Raw genomic sequence first — 24,712 nt, 5'->3', positions numbered from 1 at the left:
AAGTCGGAGTAGCATACCCAGAGTAATCTAGGAGAGATGTATGAAAGAAAAAGTGTGGGATATCTGCTGGACTGGGGCTGTAGCCCCTTTGCAGCCCTGTTTCAAAGAAGCCTTTTACCAAGAGTAAAGGCTTCCTTCAGCTGTTTTCCCGTGACTTGGTGGAAAAACTGCCTGGACAGACTTATCAAACCTGCCTCATGGCTGCAACTAGCATCTTAAGCACATTGGGACTAGAAAAGTCACTTCTTTCTTCCTGCCCTGCCCCAGGGAGTTCACTGGGGCTCCTTGTGCCCTTTCTCCCTACCTTTCAGAAGGGCTAACACGGCACATGTCCTCCCAAAGCTTTTTGTTGAGTTTGCTGTTGCTGTAATGAAATTACAACTCTCCTCCATGCTGAAGTCTCTGAGTTGTTGGTTCTGCAAGAAGTGTTTCTCTGTCATGTCCTCATTGTTCACTGAAAACAAATTTAAAAATGGTGGGGTTTTTTTTAGATCAAAGTCATATTGGTGAATAATTTCATAAAAACTAAGCTGTGTTGTGGAGCCAATATTTTTTGAGCCTGAGAATTGCTAGCTTTTCCCAAGGGAAACTTTTCAACAGTTTTCTTTTTCTCAAAACAATCTTGTGTAAAGAGCATTCTTTTCCCATAATAACAGCTGTTGTTTGCTATTTCTTTTACTTAGCCAATGGGAGAGGTGTCAGTCCTATAGACCAATAATGTGCATCTTAGCACAGCATGTTATAAAAAGGCTGAATGAATTGCAAATAAAGCCTTCTGATTTCTACTGCCTTCTGACTGGAGTCAAGCATCTTTATTCCGTGTCCTATTGCGACACTGTGTCATTGTTAGTAACGAATACTCTGGTTCATAGCTCAGAAGTTAAAGCTTTTAATCATAATTCCTAAAAATCTGTATCTGCTATCATATTACAAGCTCCTCACATACACTAAGGTCAGAGTAGCAGCTCTGCAGTTACCCAGACTTTTTCTTTGCTCCTCAGCTGCTCCCAGGACTATAACAACTGCTTCTCACATCCCTTCTGTAGTCCTTCGTCTTCTGTCATTTAGATTGGTGGGGTATTCCCAAAGTTAAAGTGCCAAGTTTTATCAATTTGTGATTCATGTCTGTGTGATGATTGCCACAGTGCATCAAGCTGCAAGCACTGCCTGAAGAGATGAATATCCTCTGGCATATCACAAAGGAAAATATTGGAGGTGTTGCCATTGTCAGTATCACTACTCCCAACAGCAGAAAAAAGAGGTAAATTTAAGAGCAATTGTGCTCAGGAGCTACATAAATGCAGGCTTGAGGTTGTTAAAGATAAGAAACTAATATGCAAAGATGGAGAACACAAGATGCTGTAAACTGCCTGCGTTAACAACATCTTACTTTAACAATAACAGAGCTGCTTTAAAAGCTAAGCCAGTTTTCATCATTCATGTCAGTTGTTTCCTTTTTATGTTTCACTCAACTTTAACAGTGACAGCTCCATTTGTAGTTCAATCAGTTCTGTTGTCAGGCAGCAAACCTATGTTGCAGTTCTTATGTTGGAAATACTTTGAGGGAACAATTTGAAGTAAACTATTTAAACAAAAATTGAAAGGAAATCTTGAAAGCCCCTCATCTTGAGGACTTTACAGACTAAATAGCTAAACTTTGCCTCAAAAACTGACACAATGAAACTTCCCTTGGATACTTAACAGATCTGAATTCTTGGATGCATTTCTGCCTTTGCATAAAATACAAGCATGTGACTAAATCAACTTTCAATTTTTATTCATATTCCACCCTACGCACAACTGCCAATTATAAATGTAAAAACTGAGAAAGATTGTTTGTCTGGAGAACAGGTAGATTTGATTTTCTTCTCAAAACTGGAAGACTTAATGCACAGAGAGTAGCACAAGCTGTTAACCGTCACTTTTTCTATTTTTTTTTTCCTTTTTTTTCTGCGGCTCCACAATAAAAACAGCATTCAGGAAATAAGCCACGTTGTTTTCCAAAATTCAGTATAATTACAAGCTAACTTTAATGATTTGCATTTTGTGCCACTCCAATCATTAACATCCCCAAAAACACCTTTGAAGAGAACAAGCATTGTCATCAAATTGCAAGTCGTCTTATTAATGATCCAACACATAACATGGAGATTAAATATCTCTGGACCTTTGAACGAATTACTTCTTGGAATAGCTCAGGACTCAGAATTTTAGGGATAATTATCCAGAATTTCGGCTCTAAAAAGGACAAGAAGGAAAGGAGAACACACAGTTCTCTTTCTTGCCCTTTGCAAGAGCAGAGCTGGTAGATTGTTTTGGAAAAGGGGGAAATATTCTGGTCCCCTCTCAAAAAAGCCTCAGACTATTTCTTCAAGTGTGATAGAAGAACAGTATGCTAAATACCTCATGTTAATTCCCTTAAATAAAGATAGAAGATGTAAAGACAAGCTCCTTTACATCTCTACAAGAGTAGAGATATCCCGAGTAAAGAGTACAGAGCTCCTGTACTCTTTGCTTGGGAAATGTCTGCAGCTGCAGGGGAGCTGATTCAGGATATCTCAACAAGTAACATTACCAAAAACCTGACTGCCAGGGAAAGACACTCAGAATAGTTTCCTCTTGGTGACCTTTGTGACTGAGGCTGTGGAAATGGTAATACAAGATCCTCGTATGCTGGCATTGTGTTCCCTGGGAATTTGTCATGCTATTAATTGTATAGAGTAGAAATGAGTCCAAAACATATGATTCAGATTCAAAATTTAAGTGTCTCACAGTTTGAAGAGGTTTAAATTCATGAATTTAAGCTTCCCTGTCACTGTAAAATTACAGAAATAATTGCTGTCCAATGTCACTAAGGAAGTTAAAAAATGTAAGCGTGTCAGATCAAAATATATGTGGCTTAAATTTAATGCAGCTCTTCTTTTTGCCATGCTATATAATCAGACCTGTACAAATGGCAACAGAGCACATTTATCTCTGACTCTCTCCTCACCTTTAGCCAAGTTAGTACAATGCTCCCCAAAGCTGCAGCTTTGGAGGGAAGATATCTGGAGCAGCACATTTTGTATGGCTCAAGAATTAAGTTTCTGATCCAAGTTCCTGTTATTATCAAATCCAGCCTCCATACTGAAGAGTAATCAGTTTGTACTGTGGTTTCAAGGGTTTTTTCTGACAATTCAAGAACACCAGCCTAAGTGAATATTTCTACTTTCAAATACAAGATGTGTACCATAATATTAGAGCAGTATTCAATATGAGTGAGCACAAAAGGGAACTCAGACTGGACAACAGAAAAAATTACAATTTTAAAAATTACAACAGGTCTCCATTAAGATTAGTTGTGCTACTCCGTTTAAACTTCACCTAAAATTTCATTTTAAAAAACAGCAAAAAATTGTTGCAGTTATAAAACCATCTTCATCCTTAAAACCAAAACCAAAACCAACCAACCAACAAAAAAAAAAAAAAAACACACACACACAAAAAAAAAAAACCCAAAAAAACAAAAACACCCCAAGAGGGTTTGGGTTTTTTTCCCAAGGTTGACTGTGATCTACCCTAAAAAGAAATTTTCACCATCAACCCCAGAATGGATATTTGACTCCTATGAAAAGCTGGGGAGGTATAATCAGAGCAGATTTGCTAGGCATAGGTGCAGGATGCCACACATCAGATGTTTACTCAGTTAATCTGTAGTGTGAAACTAGAAAGAGGAGGAGGAAGAGAGGGGCCATGACACAGTATTGTCAGCTCTTGTTTCTGCATTCCCTCCTCTCTCTCTTTTCCTCAGAGCTGTAGGCCATGTGTACACACAGAAGTCACATCAGCTTTACTGAAACTGAGATACTTAAGCCAAGAACTTGTATGTGTGCAATCCTGTTTCAAATTAATTACTGGTCAAACTCAAAGTGATACATCAGTCTTAAAACCCACAGAAAGCTCTTCCTGTCTTAACTGACACATGATTACAGCATTATTTATACAGCAAAAATATTTCAAGACCTCAATTCTGCTGTCTCTGAGAGACAGGATGGGCTCCTTTCTCAGGTCAGGCAGTGCATATCCAAAGGCAAAAAGCATAGGTGGAAGGGTTCAGAGAAGTTGGATATACTAAGCCACTGGACCTGGTACAGCAGATGTTTATTTATAGCATAGTAGTAGTGCACATGCATTCCCTGAAATATAAATCCAGCTTGCATGAAGGAGGCGTGTTTCCAAAGGTCTTTGGGAGAACGACAGACATGCTACAGTTGGAGTTTAGCGTGTCTATTCAGTTATTTGTCCTTTTCCATAACATATTTCCTAGCTTCATATTAAATTTTTTCTTAATAACTAGCTTCCTGCTTGTTTGATCTTGCAGAGGGAGGGGGCGTGGGGACACAAAGGTTTTCCTGGTGGTTTGTGCAGAAAACACAACCATTTTCCCTAGATGATGAAAATAACTGTACGGTGTGAACCGGTACAGAGGTACTAGCAGGGAAGCCATTTTCCTTAATTAAGAATGTAGCAAGGTAGATCAAATTTAAATTGGGGTAGGTGGCCCCAGGCTGGCTTTGGGGTTGCCAATGTCAGCTGCTGCCTCCAGGCTGGGATCAGTCTGCATATTGCCAGCGGCAGGAGGTCACAGCCCCTGCTGCAACCATGGCTGCTTTTCTCTGCAGGTCTCTTATCTGCAGGTCTCTTGTCTGCACACTGAGACGTTTTTATACTCAGTGGACTCTGTGAGGTACTGGGTCAGGACAAACAGTGTGAATGCCTTGCAAAACTGCAGCAGACTGTGGGTGGGTGCTAGCCAAGGAGTGAGGATGGGGAGGGTACAAATTCCTGATGATTAACTGTGTCATTTGGACACACAGGGCACTGGCTGCTGGCCCCACAGACCAAAGTTTCTGTCCTAATTTGCCACCTGCCTTTTGTCTTCATCCGGACTATTTATGCACTTGAGGTGGCAGACAGTGTTACCCTGCGCCCCCAGCTCTCCCACACTGTCCCACAAACAAAGCTCTCAGAAAGACGTGTGATCTTGCCAAAAACCTTTATGCAGAGAACAATGTGGGCCAGCCCTGGAGGTTTATTCAGATCAGCAGGTGCCCAAAGAGAGCATGGCACTGGCTGAAACCAATGGTGCCAAGGATAGCAGGCACTTCCCTGCCACTGGGTCCTGCCAGTCCCAGACAAGACGTCACCAGTAGCTCACCTGAAATCTGTGTAGCATTTCCTTCCCTCACCTTTTAGGAGGCAGTCCATGATTTCACAAGACACTGTCTCACTAAATAATTTTCTGACTAATGCTTAGGCACCCCTTAGATCCAAAATAATGAATGTAAAAGATCAATGGGTGAATTATTGATCCTGTCAGAACTCTTTACAGCTAATTATAGCACTGAATGCTAACTGAAGTGGCTATTGGCTACCTACCAGCCAAAATAAGGTCACTAGTATGTTTACAAAAATCTCCCAAACAACTTAAATCTGACTTTGTTATAGTGTTCTACCTCATTTATTCCTAAGACAACTCACACCACCTGGATGTTTGGGATAAGACAATGCTTAAGTACAAGGTCCTGCACCTGGTAGGGAGCATCCCAAGCACAAGTACAAGCCGGGTGGATAATGGATTGAAACCAGCTCTGAGAAGAAGAATTTGGGGGTGCTGTTTACTGAGAAGTTCCACACGACCTGACAATGTGTGCTGGCAGGCCAGAAAGCCAAATACAAGCAGAGTGGCCAGCAGGTAGAGGGAAGTGGTTCATCCTCTCTACTCTGCCCTCACGAGAGTGCTGCATCCAGCTCTGGGGTCCTCAGTGTAAAAAGGGTGTGGGCCTGCTGGAAGGAGTCCAGAGGAGACCACAAAAAGGATCAGAGGGCTAGGCACTTCTCCTGTGAAGACAGACTGAGAGACTTGAGGTTGTTCACCCTGGAGAGGACTCCAGGGAGGTCTTACAGGAACCTTCCAGTACCTAATAGGGACCTACAAGAAAGCCAGAGAGGGGCTTTGGACAAGGGCATGTGATGACAGGAAAAGGAAGAATGGATCCAAACTAAAAGAGAGTAGGTTTGGATTAGAGAATAGAAATAAATTCTTTCCTGTGGGGGTGGTGAGGCACTGAAAGAGGCTGTCCAGAGAAGTTGTGGATGCTCCATCCCTGGAAGTGTTTAAGGCCAGGCTGGGTAGAACTCTGAGCAAACTGGTCTAGTGTAAAATGTCCCTGCCAGTGGCAGGGACAGGATGATCTTGAAAATCTCTTCCAACCCAAACCGTTCTATGATTTTATGAAGTACAAATGGTTGTCTCTGCCCCCTTTAGCAACAAAAAAGCATTACCAGCATTTGTGTACACCTCCAGCTAGGCAGGAACTCACTGCCAAGCTCTGTGCATGTTAGATACAGAACTTGCTCCCACCTTGGAAAATAAAAAAGCTTTGAAATCATTTCAGAGTGTCTCCTTTACTTTTCCAGGGTAATTTCTCTTGCATTCATTAAGACTTTCTGAGAAATAATTGAGAAACATGGATTTTCTGCAGCAAGATAAGTAACAGTGGAAACTATGTTTCACCTATAACTGAACCTATCTGAACCCTATAGTAATTTTTTACTAAATATCTCGATTTTTTTAAAAGCTATTGGTTTATATACATCAAAGTTAAAACCCTACTACTTATCTCTCTTCCATTAACAAGCATGAAGTTCATTTAAATTTGTTAGTCACTCTTCTGACATCCCCTGGACAGAAACAGTTTTCTCTTTCATATTCTTACAGGGAACAGTTGTATTTATTTCAGATACAAATTATGCTGACACCTCTCTAAGTTTTACATAAGACATTTATTTTTTCTGCTCTCAATAGAGTGGACTCTTCTTGCATGGAAGACCTAAATTCAGCCTCCAGATCTAACTAGAGGTCTCCCAGGACATGGACCAGGGCTATTCCTAGTAGCTGAAAACCTCACCTATCTCTCAGAATCACAAACCAGAAAGCTCCACTGGGAAAATTTTTCTGGAACCACTATGCTCACACCAGTCCTTTTTACTTCTGTGAACGGTCGTTTTCTAATAACAAACATTCATCCAAAAATCCCAACCAGCTGCTCTGTCATGCCATTTATCAACACCCAGTATGCTGAGTTATAACTACAGAAGTTACTTTGTTGTTTGTTGGACCTGTAGTTTAGGAAGCTGCTGTACTGCTGGGTATTCGAGCAGGTATACTGCTGGTATACTGCTGTCTGCACCTGCAGGTAGGATGAAAGAAAATTTTGAAAAAAAGGTGATGGTGCTTTGGGGAAAAGGAGGAATTTGAGTAGAAAGCTGAGAATCTGTCACAGACAATGTAAAAAGAAAAGCTGAGAAGGCAGGATTTGGATGCCTTGTGGCTCTCCAGAATACCTGAGATAACCTTTTTAAAATTATGCATACTTTCATGCTGGGGCTCATTTCCCCTAACTTTACAGTAGATGTCTAAAAGCATCTCTACTGTCAATAGAGAGAAGATGGCACTCCTCAGGCACAAATCACCTTTGATTACATGGATATCCAAAACACTTTTGAAGCACCAGTCTCATGTTGTTGTTTATTTCTCTCCATTGATTATTGTAGGGTGAGCTGAGAGATAGTTCAGACAAAGACACTGCAGATATCTGCAGTTTAACAAGTAGAATCTCATTCTGCTTGTGGCTGAATCACACACCATGTACCCATGAAAGAGTCTTTCAAATAGGGGACAATCCAGAAAGCTCTGTTTCAAAGATACTTCATGGATGAATATGATTTTGGCTTCCTTACACTTTTTCTCCACTGAATTGGTCAGCAATCTGAAAAAGGAGAAAAAACTACTTCTGAAGAATCAGGCCCTTGATATGAAAAACGAACATTCTGGCAGGACACAGAGTGCCTAATATTCATTAACTGTTTGGGTTTTTTTTTTTTCCCTTTTTATTTAAATAGAGATTTCCTTGTAACTTGCTCAGATGGCATACTCAGTGCCTCAGGCAAGACTGTGCAGCTGCCTCTACAGCTTGCAAAGGACTTGGCTGCATTACAAGTGTCATATTTTCTCACAGATAAATTGTTCTTGAATAACATTGCCAAAGTAATAGGGTTTCCATCGGTATCAGCTTTGCATGCCTCCTTCCTTCTTTTCACCCTCCTTTTATCATACAGACATGTTAACTGTGACCACTGCAAAGAAGCTCTTTTTATGCTTTAGTTCCCCCTGAGTCCCTCTTGTCATCTCCAAGGGAATGGATGGCATATGGGATCATGTTCCATATTCCACCCTGGTGCCCTTTTTTTTAGCACCTGCTTTAAAAATCCAGGGCCAGGGTGCAATGGACAAAGTTTAGTTAGAGCCCAGAGCAGTTGTTATACAGTAGGCTAGTGACTGAAAGGAACTGTCCTCACCCTGCTTTACCACTTCCATGAGCCATTCTTGCAACTCCCAGGTCTTCTGAGGACTCACTGAAGGCAAGGGGGTGGATTCTGTGCATGTGTGAGTTAGAGAAGTGTGGGTTTGCAGATTCTAGGAAAGAACTGACTTCAGTGTACCAACAGAAATGCACCTATTTTTGTTTATTTAAATAAAATCTCTTCTTTCACATTAAATATTTAATTTATATCCTCTCTTTTGCAGTGTTGAGAAGGGACAATACAATAGAATAGGCTAATATTTTATCCTGAAAGAATTCTATTCTCCTAATTAAACTCTTTTCCTCTGTCCTAACAATTCCCCTGGTGACACGTCATGAATGGCAGGAGATCAGACTGTGTAACCTCCTGAAGACCATGGGAGTGGCACAAAGCAGGTTGTTACTACACTTACAGACCATGCACCCAGCTCCCTGTCCCTAAAACTGGCTAAACAAAAAACTTCAGACTTGCATTATGTAAACAAGACTTAAAATCCACCACATCCTTGTCCACAGGTTGGCAGCCCCTCTCTGTCTCTGCAGCTGTTCCTCACCCCACGTGCACCCAGGCTGAGCTACCCTGCTCAGAGCTGTGCCAGGAAAAGCTGCAGCTTCTATTAAACCAGAAACATGACAATCTTCCTCACTGGCTCTCAAAGTCGAGTACTGAAAATCCTAAGGAACCTTGACACTGTGTTTGATCTTTTTTTAAAGTTAAGTTTTGAATAAATGGAGTTGTCTGCTGCAGAATGGGAGCAGAAAGGTTCGTTTTCTTACCCATCCCTACAAGAAAAATTAACCAAAGCTTTGCCAGAAGAACCAACACAGAGAGCAACACAAGCATAGACTAATATTTACAACATTTGCAGCACCATGTCATTCAGCTGAAGACAGCAAAATGACAGAGTGGATACAATGGCAACATTTTCTGCAGATTTTCCTGTGTTGTTGGCCCTAACATTGCTCCCACTGATGGAGATGAAGTGAGGGCAACAACCAGGGGAAATTTTAGCCAATGTTTAGTAACATGGCTGCAGCCCAAGTCACCATCCAGAATGTAATTCCACTCCTCTGAAGACTCAGCAGGACTCATTGCAGCAGATAAACAAGTCGCTCTGTTACCCTGAGGCGTGACAAGTACCCCAGAGAAGCTGCCTGGATGGAGAAGAAGGGATCCAGTGCAAGATCAAGCCCACATTCCTACCTGAGAAGGCTGAAGAAAAAAAACTATCTCAGCTTTCTACTAGATGCTGCCTTATCACAGGCAGAGCACGTATCCCATATCTGACCCCAGGGCACCAAGGCAGGGCTTGAAACTGAATTCACTGTCACCAGTGATGTCTTTCTCTCTTCTTGCTCAGGCAGAATGTGTTGAGGGTGCAAGCAGGGAGTGCTTTGGGGTTCACTTCTCTGCAGTGCCATGGAAATCTTAGACAAGCCATTTGGGGTATGTCTGTATTAACAGGGTTGAGAAACAACAACCTTTTCCACTTTCTCTGGGGCCCCTCAAGGCCAGGAAGGAAAATCAATGGTGAAGCAAAACAAATACTCTCTGCCCTGCTAAAGTCCACAAGCAGATATCCTTTGGACATAACAACTTTGCATAGTTCTACATTAATACTTTTGTATTTTTTTCTCGCCCCAGGCTGTTATACATCATATACCTGCAGCACCACTCCAATTTTACTACTTGGGAAAAAAAAAAAAAAAAAAAAAAAGGCGAAACCACACCCAAGCTAATAAAAAAGCAAACAAACTAACTTAAAAAAAAAACTAAAAAAAACGACACCACCTTTGAAGTGCTTTATGTGTTTTGGTAAGAAAGAATATATTAAAGCCCCAGAGAAATATCTTGTATGGCATGATAACCAGTGAACTCTGCCTGAGCCTGTGACATATCCCTCCCTTTAACGTTTTTAGAAAATCAATTAAATTTATGCTCCTTAGCAACTTAAGTTTTTCATTTTTTTTCCACAAAGTAGAGAGACAGAACTCCCAAAAGTTATCAGCAGCATCCTGCTGCAGGAGAAATGTAATTTGTCAGACTACAGCATTGTGAAATACTTCACAGCTGAAACTATATGGGCTTGACAGAAACTCTGGCCAGTTAACACCTTATTTTAGAATTTTACTCAAGAATAATTAGTTGGCAGAACGACATTAGCCCAAAAAAACCACCCTATTTAACATTTCCTAAACCATCATAGATTTCACCATCTGCCATCTTGCCCTAACATCTCCCTGCCTCTTGAGAAGGCACAAAATAATGAGTGAAGATTTGAGTGCCCCTCTCTGGCTACCAGAGTTCAAAGCATCTGTCAGCTACACCATGTACCAGAACACAACACACAAGGACTACTTGAAGTCATACACTCAGTAGTCAATGCTTCTCTCAGATTATTTATAGTTCCATCTCTTGGGGAGAGAAAACAACATATAAATTAATGCAGGGTCAAAATCTGCCACAGAAATTCTTTGTCATGCCCCTAGTTAGGTCCTAAGTTAGGGTGTACATGATTAAAATTAAATAACAAATAATGTAGAGAAAGCTGCATGTTACTTGTAAGAAGCTCATGAGCTGAAGAAGCAGCTAAATTAACAGCAAATCTCAACTTCTCTGAATCATTCATTCAGAATTAGATTTCTAATGTCCATTAAATGTTCTCCCCAAACACTTTCTTGCTGAAAAATCAGGCCTGTATACTCACTGAAGATACAGTTAATTCAGGTTTGTGGACTCCTGTGCTGACTTTGGTCAGCAAATTGGCCTCAGTGACTGCTTTTTGCAGGAGATACTAAAGCTCAGGCCCAAATGCTTTGTCTCCTTACCAAGACTATCACATCAGCCTGCATGTCCTGAAGCCTGCTTCTGCCCAGGGTGTGCACGTGTGGGATGAAGGGATCACAGTCAAACATGTCCGGGATGCTATAGATGTGAAATGGGAGGTGGTACTCAATGACTTGTCCAGGATTTCTGTGTGTAAAACAGCCCAGATGCAGCTACTCTCGCAGGAGCTCTGGACACACCAAAGGAAACCTGCTCCCCCTGAGCTCTGGGAATGCCTCAAAATGATTCTCTCCTGAGGATAACGAATTGCACTTTTGTACTTCCCACTTGCTCACTGACGATTATTATTCAAGCTATTTTTGACACGAGAAACACGACAAAACCCCAAACCCAAAAGTATTGTCGCTTAAACCTGTGACAAACCACAGCCACAGTTCTGAACAGCCTCAGGTCACCCCAGCCCACAGGGAAGGTTGTGTATGGATGGCTTGCAGCAACACAAACCAGATGTCAGAACAGATCTCCCCCACGACTTTTGTTATTCCTTGCTGAGACTACAAGGAGTACTTCCCATTCCTTCTTCGCAAACAGCTGAGAGCTGTTCTATCCACGTATCACTTTTCCATTGTCAAGCTGCTAATTGAAACTTAAAGACCTTCATTAACCACTTCCCATGGTCCTGCACGGTGGATTCATGCCATAGAAAAGCAAGGACATTGACTAATGAAACCTGACAAGTCTCCCTGAGAAATCCACCGGGATTTCTGACCTCAGCAGCTTGCTCTGTCAGAGATAACCATGCCATGGCAGAGTCAGCAAAAGAGATGTGCCACAGCTTCTGCAGGGCTCTCAGGCCTCAGACAGACAGACCTTTAAGACCTTCACATAGCGAGGATATTCCTTTGCCACCTCTCTGCAGAATTGCATTTACTTCTTTATCTACTTATTTGCTCTTAGAATTGCCGGTTTCTCACTGGATGTGTATCGCTGCTCCTTTTTTGTGGTGTTTACTTACGGGCAAGGAAACCAAATGTAATGGCCAACCTTCAGTTTATTGTCTGCTTTTGCTACCAGGCTCTCTGCCAAACGATTACTGAATTTCTAAAGGAACAGGCAATGAAACGTACGAGGAAAATGCAGGGGAATTCCACAATCACTTCCCCTCAACAGTGATGTTATTTAAGAGCAAGCTAAAGGTGCCAGACACAAAAGAGGTGTGGGCTCAACCTGCAGTCTTGTGTAACATGGGCTGCTAATCCCTTTTGCGGTGGAGGCTCCCCGGGGTCCCCTCACAGGCGCTTTCCCCCGGCTGGGGCTGGCACACAGGCGCAGGCACGGCCGGGATGGAGCCGGCTGCCCGCACGTCCCGCCACTCTGCCGTGAGCCTCTCTTCTCCTCCGGGAGCGGCGCTTGGCCTCGCACACAGAAGGCAAGAGGCTATCACAGCAAGATGTAATGTTTGGGTGATTGCTGGGTGAAGGGAAACATTTGTCACTTCTCTGAGCGATCCCCAGTGACAGTGCTCGAGGGACCGCGGCCGAGCCGCCGCTGGCCAGTGACTCCTACTAATGAGCAAACGCTGCCTGTGGGATTGCTGGGCAGCAGCTTCGCAGACACCTTCAGACAGTCCGCTTTCTGATCACACACCAAATAACTGTAGAGGCTCTTTTTAAGAAAGGAAAGGAAGTTTTCCACTGAAATTTGCCGAGTGGCTTTAGCATCGCTGCACTGGCTCAGTAACTAGCTAGTGGTGTAGCCTTTTCTTTTGAAAACCCAGCCCCTTCCATCCTCCCTTTTGCTCATATAAAGCAAGCAAAGTCAGGCAAGGCAGCCAGGACTCATGTTGTGATTCGTAATCGTAGGACTGAGAATCTATTTTCATTGACTGGACAACAGACAGAAATGGTGACTCTGCAGCTGACTCCCAGGACAGCATGTAAGATATGCATGGCATGCTGTAAGCTTTGTGGTCTCCTTTGCAGAGGAAAATTCCCTAGATAAGGACAACGGCAGGGAAGCAAAGGAGGGCAGAATGACAAATCTCACAGCAGCACAAGTCCTCAAAAAACGCTAGGATCTCTTTTATGGATAGAAATTATTTTCATAAGCTGAAACAAGAAAAAGAGCCAATGTTTAAACATCTGAACTTGAATAATTTGGTTTAAGTAAACTCTCACGAAGCACAAATGCAAACGACCTTACTTCACCCCAGCCTTTCTGGATCAAGACGTGTCTCAAAGCAGATCTCCTAACACCTACAGAAATAGTGACAGACAAAGAAAAGGGAGAAACTTTACCTCTTATCTAGCTTAGGTGCCTTGGCAAAGATTTTTTTATATCCTCAAGGGCCAGAACAGAGTTGCCTTCCTTTAAAAATAAATAGAATTGTTTACTAGAATTGTTTGCAGTGATTTACAGGTAATTTATGGTGTATTAATCTCACATCTAAACTGAATAATTGTTAGTAATCAGAGAGACTCATAAGTTGAAGGAAAGAAAAGGATGGTTTTCTCTTCCTCTTCTAGTTTTTTACTTCTACCACACACTGAAATGTCATGCACTGTTTGGATATCTCAGTTTACATGATGACATGCTCAAAAAATTAGACTTCGTATCAGGACTGCATTAAATTAAAAAAAATTATCTCAATGCTCTTTATTCAGACAACATGAATTCTCTAATTCATCTCTTTGTTAATTCACAAATTCTCCAGCTCACAAACCCTCTAACTTACATGCTGATCTCTCTGTGCCTTACTGGTTATGCCAGTACATGTTGGGGTGTGGCATCAGCTGTTTGTTGGGCCAAAACCAGAGCTGAATGGACTGTCACCCTTGCCCCTTACCAAACACCAAAAAAGAAAAACCAGAGCTTAGGTGAGGGGTGGAACTGTTAGTTCTCTTGCCTCACTCAGGGGAAGATTTGGGCACTCACTTAAGCCCAAATCAGGTAACGACACAACTGGTGATTCATTTTTCCAACACAGGGAGATATTTGATAAACATAGATATAAAAATTTATTACCAGCAACACTAATAAAATACAGCACAATAGTACAACGATCATAGGATGTAATAAAAGATGCAATATGTCATTTGCAGATGGTACGTATCTCATAAAAACACCATACCAATGATGTTCAGAAGTTTGTTCTATTTCTATTGCAATTCTGACAATGCAGCCAGTATCATGTTTGATAGCAGTGGTCACCTGTTTTGGACAAAAAATAGCCGTTTCATATTTGGTGATTAAAGTTTTCAGCTTGTCAGCTTGAACCATGTTGTAGGCCAGTCTGACACCAGCACTGGTGTGAAGTTTGCATTATGGTCTCTGTTAAGCTGTCTATAGGTCTTTAACAACATAAGGTGTTTTAAGATTAAATTTTTACTTCTCTTTACCCATCTCCAATTTGATTGCCAGTAAATTAAATTAGTTTAGCCCAAGTTGTTTGTTTTGCCTATGGTTGTAATTGCTGAGTGATCTCTTCCTGTCCTTTTCTCAGGCCATGAGCTTTTCATTATATTTTCTCTAGCTGAGGAGGGTAGTGATAGAGTGACTTTGGTGGGCACCTGGTATCCAGCCAGGGTCAACACACACAGCTGTGTAGTGAGGAATTCATTTAATTCTGACACAGGATTAAACCAACCCTGGATGTGGTATGTGTAGGGTAAGCATTACCCAACTGCTCACTATTCCAACCCCAAGCACAGGGAATTTCCACCCTTCAGAAGCATATGCCATGGGTTTGACAGAGTATACTTGCTGAGTAGCCCAAAGAACTTTTCCTTCCCTAAGATCTGCTTGAATATGGACAATCCAGTCTTTTATTTTATTACAAAATCTATGGGTCACCACTCTCTGTACTACTCCATGACAAATAAAGTCCGTAGATCACCAATGATATTTCCTTGTGTATCCTGAATGTCCTGGTGTGTCCTGAGTTTGGTATCTCCTGAGTGAGGTGCAAAACTATTCTAGCAGGTAATGGCTAGGCAGGGAAATCTGGATTTGAGTTCACCCACAGGCTGTATATTCCACTACATTCTCCTTTCTTCCTTAAATTTTCTTTAGTCATCAAATACCCTACAAAAGTGAAAAACCTTCTCCCATCTGTGTATAAACTTAAACAAATGGTCTTATCCATAAGTGATGAAAGAATATTATTGTGCAGAACTTCATTCTTCATGTTAGACTTAAATTCACTTTTCATGGAGTAGCCAGAAAAAGGCAAAACATTTCAGTAAGATATAAAATCAGGAATATCATCACTGTCTGCCATTCAACAGATAGGACAATGTTCTGTAACTGAAGTGCTAACATGGTAAGTCTAATAAGCCATCTCTTTATTTTATTTTGCTGGCATTAACACCTCCCTCATTAAACACTTAGATTTTTGTCACCAAGATCACTGTACAGTATATTTTGAACATGGTGTAAAAGCAGCTTTACATTTTGTGGACTATGGATTTCCTATTTGTTGAACAGTCTACAAATTTGATGACACATACAACCCACAAACATAGAACTCTCTATTTCTTGGCACATAAGTTAGAATAAATACTGCGTTCAGTATTAACACTGACCCGTGGAGAAGTAAAAATTCAGTTAAAAGAAAGCTGCTCAGGGATTCCTTTTGAGAAGACACACATACAGAAGTCTGGGAGAACTACAAGCTACTGAAGTCTCTATATTTAAATAAACAACCAGTCCTTTTAGATTACTTCACAGTCTGCTGTTATGAGGAGACTCAACCACACATCCTTTTATCTAAATATTCAGGGGCAGAATTCAGTTTCTATGCCTGGTCCAGGATGCTCTCCCAGCTTTCTGGAGTGCCAACAGTCCTTGAGATTGGTGTCTCCCCAATTCAGACACCTGGGCAATTAAATCGGCATCTCCAGGCTCTGTATCTCTCTCTACAATGTAACCAGATTTCCAGTGAAACCCCTTTCAGGACAACATGATTGGAGGCTCAGCAGTGTAATTCTGCATTAATGGACACTTCAGCTCCAGCAAGAGCATCAGGTTTCTGTTCTCCTGGCACCTCCTAAAGCAGGCTCACACTTGGTCGCTCCGTTCCCCAGTAGTGCAGGGTGCCTTCACCTGCAGGACCAAAGGACCACCCACAGTCATGGCTGACAGCAGCAGCAGAAAGTCATCACCTTTAGAAAACTGCTGTTTGAGTTTTATAGATCCTCTTTTTTCAGATTCTTTGGATGAAAATCTAGATATTCTTGGAATTTCAGTGAAAATATGGGAATGGTTCCTTCTCATTGTACGGAGCATAACAGCTCCAGACACTCTACAGCTGTAATAGGAATATCCTTGAGGTCCCATATCTTCTCATTAGCAATTACTTAGCCTATTATCAAGCAGGTGAGTGTCACATTTCAAAGCTAGGAAATGAAAGGTCTTTAATGCCATGGAACTGCTGTTGGAATCATTTTTGCAGAAACATAAGTTTAGATTAATTTTTCAATACTTATAAAAACCTGTCCAAACTATGTTGTGTCACATGATCTTACCATAATCATTGCAAAGCCTTTCTGGCTCTAAATAAAATTTATTAATTTGAAATGTATCAACTTTCACCATGTGCAATTTGTCCAGTGGTTGTAAAACTATACAGAAAGGTTTTCTTTCTTCAGTTTTGAACAGGCCGTGACTGATAAAACCAAAAACAGGAACCAATTCTGAGAACATCTAGCATGTAGGTTTCAATGAACGATCTCATATTATCACTGGATTTTTCAGCACTCTGAACGTTGTAATACTTTAAGCTGTGGCTGCTTAACACCTCTTAACACAGGGTACAGCTTGCAAGGAGAAACAACTTAAATGAATTTTCCACAGGTTAGTAGTGTTTTATTGGTCATTTGGTTTGTGGGTTTTTTATTTTTTGTTAATTTGTAGGAAGGTTGGTGTCTGCTTTTTACAAAGTTCAGAAAAGGCTCAGATGACCATTTATTTTTAAGGAGGAGATCTGTATCTGTACAGAAAGAACGTGGAAAGACATGAGGGCCTTTAGCACAGAAATGGATTCCATCCCAATAAATTCAACATATTTGTGACCTAACAGTACTTGCAACTCTGACCCAAATGGGGAGAGTGATGGGAACACCTGTATCAGACAAAGCAGGAGCTTGGACTGCATCAGCCAGTGCTAAAAGAAGCTCCAGACCTTTCACTGTGTCTGCTGCTAAAGCTTTTCTATACAGATGGATATACTCGTACACACACATTCATTATTTGTTTAATCAGCTATTATCTTTGTTTCTGCATTTCGTTATGAATAAACATTTTTAGCATCTGCTGATTAAAAAAAATACACTATCATTTTGTGGCCATATGTATCATATGTAAAAGCTGTATGAAGAATAAATTTATTTTAGTAGTCAATTTTTAAAAATATATTTTTATAGAATAGCTGGAACTTGTCTTGAAAAGAAAACTGAAAGAATGCTGAAGAGCATGGGGTTGATATGGGGGTGGTAACTGAAGATAACAACAGAAGAAGAAACAATATTTTAAATTAATACCATGCCTGTAAAAACGAATGGCAAAGCTACACCTAAAAATAATATTCATGAGCATGTCATTTGCAGAATATAATCATGGTAGTATTCTGGACTTCGACAACACTACCAGCAAAAGAATCCCACAACACAATTTTAAAAAAAATTAAAGAAAATGTGCAGAAGACATGCTTTCCGTTTTCACAGAACAGTAACTTTCTGTCAAATGCCAATACAGGAGTTACTTTTCACTATAAAATATCTTTGTTGCAGCAGCCACCATACAACTTACTGAACTTATTCACTTTTGCAAGACAGGTTTTGGATTGTTTTCTATTATCCCTCGCTTTCTCACAGCATAAGCACACTAGGCTGGTACCAAACATTAATCACAGTTTTTAATTTGGATCCCTATTAGTTTCTTTAATATTCAAATTCTTTAATAATTCAAAGCAGCCCTGCTAGAGAGAAAAACAATGGCTCCAAGGCAACGGAAGGTGTTCAGTTCCCTGGTTTATAATATTTCCCAGCCCTCCTTTCAGGCTGATGCTGAATTACAGAGGTGCTCGCTAAATGCAGACGATTCTCCGTTTCTTTTCTTTCTCCTTCAGTGCACACAGGGACCTGGGGAGAAGGGGAGATGTGGTGGCTGCAGGAGCAGCCCAGGGGTGCCAGGGGGACAGCAGCACAGGTCTCTGACCTCGGGCCAGGACACACCACTGCAGCCTAGTCCTCTTTCTGGATGCTGGGGCAGTCAGCCAAAATGACCACACAAATCAAGGACCCCTCAGTGGACCAGGGATCCTTGACTGCACTCTGCTACGTGCCTCCTCGGTGCCTCAGCATTTCTTACAACTGTACTTGAATGATGCCAATCACTTTCCAAGTTAATTAGTCTGCTTTCAATTACTAGGATAATTAACACCTCATTTAAAGCAGAAAATAGTTCTCTTAATTTCAGTACTGTATGACTAAATCTGAGTTTGCCTCCAGCCCAAGAGCTCCCAAAAGCCTTGACCTGATAGTGCTGATTGGGATCATTAGCCCAAACAAATTATAATACTACAAAAATTTTCCAAAAAGTTCCAAGCTTTGCAGGATTTTTCAGGACTCTCAGCACGTATTTTCCTCAAAGATTACCCAGGGCAAAGATTCCCCATACAACCATACAGAGAAAAACCCTTCTGGCTGCAACGGTAGCAGCACAAATGACCACCACAGGAGATTGCATCTTCATTCAGTTATTTTTTATTTTCATACAGAGCATAGAAAGGTGCTGATTCAGCCAGTGATCAATCCTTCAACAAAACCGTCTTCAAAACTGAACCTATATATGGAAAGAGGTGAACCTGAGTCACTTACTTAGCCAAAACCCCTCTGTTTTGTGGGAGATTTTGTGCAGTAGGTGTTACAGCAAGGAGAGGTGGGCAAGTTTGCTAATATGTGGAGAGATCTGCAGGAAACAGAAGACCTTCAAAAGTGTAGCTTCTTCAAGAAATCAAGGTAACAGAACCTGCCTTTTGGAGAGATTCTTAGTCAGTTTAAAGACGAATGGAGTCCAGTTTTCCTGTGGAAAGGCTAAATGAACATTTAGATCTCTTGTATTTCATTTGATGAAAGCAAACACCCCAGGAGGAAAAAGCTATTTAATCTACAACTAGCAATCACTAATATTTCTGATTATATAAGGGACCCATTTTCACATAGTTAAAACAAGTATTTCTCCTTTCTGCTTTGGTGTTTTAACTCAATTGATTTTCAGGAAAGACATCTTCAACACAACTAAACTTTGATCATGACAGTGACTGTGATGTACAGTGTCATTCAAATATGTGCTTATTTTTGTGTTTCTTCACTTAGATTGGGATAAGCTTATGGGATGCTCAGAGGCTGAAGAAAGATTTCTCTTCATCAAAGCAAAGATTTCTGCAGATTTGGGGGAAATGCCTGTGCCACACTGCTTGAAGGGTGCTATGTGATTGAGTTATTAAAGATGGAATCTTCATGCTGTAGCCAAAAGGGGGATGCTAAAAATGAATGACAGTCCTGCCTGAAATAAGTACATAACTATACATACACCCTTAATATTCTTCCAGCATTGCTTGGAGTTTTTGCATAAAATTTCTTGCAGCAGGAACTTTTGGTTGCTTGACAGATTCAAGCTGACAGTCTACAGGTGAAAATCTTTCTGCCACATTACAACTCATTTGAGTCATTGGGGCCCACGGTGACAAGGACACATTATGTGCAGGCACTCACCTCATCGGGGCCAAGCTGCAAAAATCCTCCTAACAAATGGTTCCATTGACTTTAACAAGTTTTTGTCATGCTTAAGGACGTGTAGAGTTTTATTCTGTGCACAGAGCTTCCTTTCATTTTTGATTGCTCATTTTTTATTCAGCAAGAAAACAGCCTGTCAGTTGTCAGCAAGGATAAGCTCTCCAGAGCTGTAATTCCTACAGCAGTTGTTGATTTTACAAAGAGAGGCTCTAACTTGCAGCCAACAGCCTCCTTTTATTCTGAGCTTGATACAATTTTGGAAGTGTTATTAGGAATTTAAACCCTAAACAGAATATATTCCATTTCTTTCCTGAACATTTGGGTATTTATCTTACCTGTTTAAAGTTAAAGATTACCTTTTGTTTTTCCTCCCAACAGAAATGAATAGAGCAAAACTAATGTAAAGCATGCAGGCAACATTGTATATCAAGGAAAATCATCCTGGCCCAGTAAGAGACACCAGACAGAAAGATTTCCATCTGACTACACTGCACACTAGGGCAATGCACCTCAAATATATCGCTTTTTTCTTAGTTTCTCAGCCTTCAGATAGAACCTAAAAATAGAGAATATCACTGAAAGACTCAGTGATTAGGTGTAAAGATTGCACCAATGTACTTCTTGTGTTAGGACCTTTTTGATAACACAGCCACATTCTTTATTGTGGTGAAAAGTGAGATAGTTTAATTTACCTACCATCTTATATTTCCTAGAACTGTGATTATTGTGATATCCCTTGGACACATGCTAGACAATTAAAAACAAAAGGCTGAATTTTATGGAAAACACACATGATATTAATTTAAAAATACAAACAAGGCATATGGTCAAGACCCATCAGAGTTAGGAATCTGGCTCTATCTTAGTAGTCCAGAGAAATCCTTGGGTTATGGCATATGCTCTACTCTATCATGCTATGTGCTTTTCAGACTGTTAATTCCTTAAAATACAAATTAAAGTGGAAATTGCATTGGAAAATAAGAATTATTTCAGTCTGCCATGCTCTGCAGAAAGTTATCTTGCAAGGCACAGAACCAGTCCCCCATTGTGTAGGATTTGTGGATTGCTCTTTGGAGATGTCAAACAATCTCCACTGTAGAATTAAAGGATTTCAGGTCACTCTCTTGGTGTTAGATGCTTAGTAGGTGCTCTGGATTTGGCTATGATTCACATCTCAAAGAACCCTTAAATATTATTTTACTAATTTCATAAATATTTATATGGTATGCAGCAGGGAAGCAACAGTCCTGATTACAAGCTACTCACAGGAGGCATCACTGCAATCCAAGTGCTAAAAAAACCAGATTGTTATAATTGTAATTGCTGAATACCTCGAGCTTATGGAGAATTTTAGCACTTGACACAGAATTATGGTGTCTTAGTCATCCTTGTATTGACAGAATGTTTGAAAAAAGTTGCCTCCTTCAAAAAGTCGCCTCCTAATATTAATGCTTGAATTATGGATATTGCAGTGTTTGTTGATCAATATTTTAAACACAATGCATTTGAATGTATATTTTAGGTAGCTGTTTAAACCACATATACTCTTTTTCTTATTTACGTCTGTGTTTTGAAAACTGAAATTATATTTACCATTTTATTCTGTATTTTCTCCCAGAACACTGGGATTTTTGGGTGATGCAGTGGACTATCACAGCAATTGATCGTATCTGTCAAAGGAGCAAGAGTAAAACAGTGAGCAGCCGTGTTTCCACTCCCATCACAGCAGTGGCAGTGACTGTGGACTCTGCAGAGTGTTGTCCTTCCAGCAAGGCCAGAAGAAGACACTTCCTCCTGTGCTGCTCCCCATTCTGCTCACAGACATCTGGGCTTGGCATCTTGAAAAAAGTAACTTCTGGATAAAATACTTGCTGTTTAACCAATACTAATCTGCAAGGAAATAGCACTTCATTATTTTATCACAAACTTCTCATCTACACTTAAATAGAATTGTTTGCATTATGAATGTGCTAAGATTGGGATATATAAAATTATGTATGTTCCTGAATGTGTCCAACTCGCAGCTTCAAGGAGATTTGGAGACACTCAACACCCCCAGCAGAGTTTATCAGATGTTGGCACCATTAAAATATGCTTTAGCTTTTGATCCACTCTTAAGGGGTCAGATAGTTGGATGAGGTGATCACTGAGGTCCCTTCCAACTGAACTACTTTATTATAAATAATGGTTACTCTATCCATATACTCCTAAAAGTGCATACAGAGGAGGCATATCAATCTGTCTAGTTGTTCTGTTTTTTGGAGCATTTACTTTTTATAAAACTAGAAGTACTAAAAGAAAATTATAATTCACAAAATTAAAATACATGGTTTGATCTGCTCCCCCTGATAATTTGCTTCCTTTTGTACTCTTTGCAAAACTGTAATGTTGCCCTTTGCTCATCAATTCCAGAAAAAGGCACATAAAGTCATTTAGAAGTGGGCTGTGAACCTGTACCCAAAAGCAGATACTAACACGAGTACAACCACTAGGACTTATGCTGATAAGCTTGAGTCCTGGCTTATCAGCAAAATAACAGTGATTTTGTGGCACAATGGTCTTTGCTTGAATGATACCTATTTGTCAAAAAACAAAAGCAGAAAAGTATTTCTTATGTGCTGAAATGTCTCAGATTTAAAGATATTGAAGCCTCCTTTTTTTAAAGTTATTTGGTCAAAATAAATACACAACATTCTGCAGTAATCAAAATTATTTATTATCCACAACCACTTTTTTTCCCTATGACTCATCTGAAAATAATTTCTTTGTTTTAATATTTTAGATTGTTCTAGATAACATACTTAAGATTTCTTTTTTTTTTTTTTTTTTTTTTTAGTATCCCCTTTCCTCCTTAATTAGAATATTAAAATCACCAAAACTTTCACAAGTGAGAGAAACTGTACAATAAGCAGTCAGAATGACTTTAATGCAGCTTGGGGAATCAGAAAGGAATACTCCTGCTGACAGTCTGTTTTCTGACAGTCATCTGTGAAACTTTCATTAATGATGTTCATGTCCTCTACATTACATCTGTGTCATGAAAGTATCTTTAATACTTTAAAGATACTGGGAAAATTCCACTACATGCAACATCCACTGACATGGATCAATCACTTCAGAGTGATATATGATTAGAAAAGGTAACTACCAGTCTGTTCAGCTGATACTCAGATGTGAAATAAAGTCATGTCATTCTAAAACAGGGTCAAATTAATTCAGTCATAGCGAACATCTGTTCACTCTCATATGCACTATGTTTTCATTATTTTCTTCTTTAGGCATCTTGTAAGTGAAGGACTGATATTTAAATTCTATTCTATTCTATTTCAGAGGACTAAAGCTATTATTTTATTTTTGTGTTTATCTTTATTTATTGTATGGCATTTCTTTCTTTTTTTTAATTTGTATTACTGAAATTGTTAAACTGAACTGCTATGCTAAAAATGCAAAAGTTGTGGGTAATATAGTGAAAAGTCTAAATGGAATGGGACTGAAAAGAATATATTTAAGAATTAAACCAACTTCATAATCAGTATGGAAGTACTTCTTCAGTAGAGATGCCAAACCTCTCAGAGACAAAACACTCGATGTCTGCAGCTGACAGAAGTTACAAGTTAAGAAAAAATATAATCAAGTCTGTAGTTCTCAAAGGTTTTGTGCAGCACGGGGAAATGGGCAGACAGGAATCTCAGTAGTTAAAATGAGTGACTGCTCTCTCCTGTGAGCAAACAGCCAGGTTCACTATTAAAAGTTTTGCTTTTAGTTATGTCAGCAAAAAATTATTTTAGCAAGAACTTTGAATTTAAAACCACAATACTCATGGCTAAGACAGCTGTTCAAGCTAAAGTTCAAGTAAAAAAATACATTGTGGATTTTTGTTTTTCTTTTTTCCCCATACAGAATCTTTGGGAAGCTGTTATATCTGGCCAAATATAGGTATGCATGCACACACATATATATATATGCACACACACATATGTATATATATATATATATATATATAAAATATGTATTCTATAAACATATCTCTTTTTGCAGGTAGTATCTTGAAGAAAAGAGATTATGGACATACTCATCTACTGCAGCCAAGGGATCTGCAAGGATGCCTGGGATCCAAAAGACAAGTACCTGTGCACAGTGACTATTATCCAAGATTTCCAAGGTCCAGTAATTTCTACTGCCAGCAAGAAGACTTTCCAAATTCCTTTCTCCTGTCCTCTCTCCCCTAAGCTCTGCAGTCAGGAACCCTCTCCCTCCCTCCTGTCTCTTCCATTAGAGATGTCACTGCCCCATCTGCTGCCCCTGAACTCACCCGTGCTGGCAGGGACTCATGGGCAGAACAAGGGAACTGAAGTCACTCAGCACAATGGCTTGCATTTTCCACCAAGAAATAATGCTGTGCAGGAGGCATTAATGCTGCTATGGTTCTCTTTTGATGCCTGTAAGACAGATAAGGACACATCTCCTGTGTCATTAAATCCAACTCCTTCTTGCTGCAGGGACCATGTTGTTTATTTGTTCTGTTTGAATGTGTGTGCTTTGTGCCATCCAAGCCAAGTGGTGACGGAGGGAATTGCTTCCCTGGACAAAGAGATGCTACTGTAATACCTGAATTATATGGACTTTTCTTTGTGCATTTATCTCAAATGGGGTTACAATTTCAGCCAACAAATGTACATGTTATTGTGGTCAGCAGGCCTTCACTCACTTGAAATTAAGAATAC

This window comes from Sylvia atricapilla, chromosome 1 (assembly GCF_009819655.1).
Source record: "Sylvia atricapilla isolate bSylAtr1 chromosome 1, bSylAtr1.pri, whole genome shotgun sequence".
Taxonomy (NCBI): Eukaryota; Metazoa; Chordata; class Aves; order Passeriformes; family Sylviidae; genus Sylvia; species Sylvia atricapilla.
The sequence above is the reverse complement of the archived record's forward strand: the minus strand, read 5'-3'. Positions refer to the sequence as shown.